Here is a 1,310-nt window from a genome sequence, read left to right as displayed (position 1 = left end):
TAGATATATTGTTGATTCTTACTCTCGAGAATCTTCTACAACTTTGGAGAATAGGCGGGAGTTTCGCACTATGATCTAACACTATAATCTATGCATGTTTCTAAATATAAACTTAATTTAAACAAACGTTGATATTAAAATAAATATATAATAACAAATTCGTTACATAGCACGCTGAAAAAAAAAGTTGTAAACATCATATATGAAGAAGAGGTCCAAGAAACTTTGTGCGCTTGTTCTAGAATGCTGAAGTAAGAAAAGCTCTGTACAGGCCAGTTGTCCATAATGATGCACAGCTTTCAATGCCTTCTCTATCCGAAACATAGATCAAAGATCTATAGCCCAATTTAGATTAAATAAGGGCATGATAGATCATAGATAGTGAGAAATTATCCACTCCCCAAGAGTTGGAAGAAAGAATCTGGAGTGCACATTTTACTTTAAGCTGCTTTATACATGGCATAAAATTCAACTTCTTGTCAAATGGAGCACCTCGTGAGACCGTATGTTGCAAGAACACAGTCATCCTTAAATCCTTGGCGCGACAAGTGGAGAGTTATTTTAAATTCAAATATAACCCAAACAATATAACGCCTTTTATGGACGTATCAATAAGAAAAGAAAACAGCTCTCGAAATTCAAGCTCAAAACACATGACACAGACATCCCCCTTTCAAATATAGTCAAATCCTTGGCAATTAATTTCAACAAATAATTAACGTAGACCAATCACTTTGATACAATCAGAATTATTGTCAGCCCAAACATAATTAATTCAGAAAAATCAGGAGAGACATAAAGGTTGTCAACTATATACTATCAAGACAATTTTTAGAGCCTACATTAGACCCACATTTCAAAACGGCAACATTATAAAATGCAGTATGTCCAATAACGTCTTTAAGAAATTAAAAACTCATCAAACTAAAACTATCAAGTTATATCCCGCACATCCACCTTAACTCTATTTCCAAAATTCATACCACTACTCTTGCCACAAAATATTATCAAAAAGCTGAAAACAAGAATTTACTAACAAGGTAATTTTCTTCATTAGCCGAAACACCACAACTATGGGGAATTTACAAATCCCCATTCAATTATATTGTAGGAAACAATCAATAAATTGTTTATCTATATTAACATGAATATCTTACCTTCACTTAGGTATATAGAAAGGATTTTCTCTGAGCAGTCTTGTCCTCCCTCCCACATCTAATTTCATAACATTGGATTTTTTTTTATCCCAGCCAGAGCCAAGGCATTTTGATTTATTGATGCCTTCCACTCTGAAAAGAGGCCGTCAAAGT

The sequence above is a fragment of the Limulus polyphemus genome, unplaced genomic scaffold (assembly GCF_000517525.1).
Source record: "Limulus polyphemus unplaced genomic scaffold, Limulus_polyphemus-2.1.2 Scaffold3841, whole genome shotgun sequence".
Lineage (NCBI taxonomy): Eukaryota > Metazoa > Arthropoda > Merostomata > Xiphosura > Limulidae > Limulus > Limulus polyphemus.
This window is presented reverse-complemented; position numbering follows the sequence as displayed.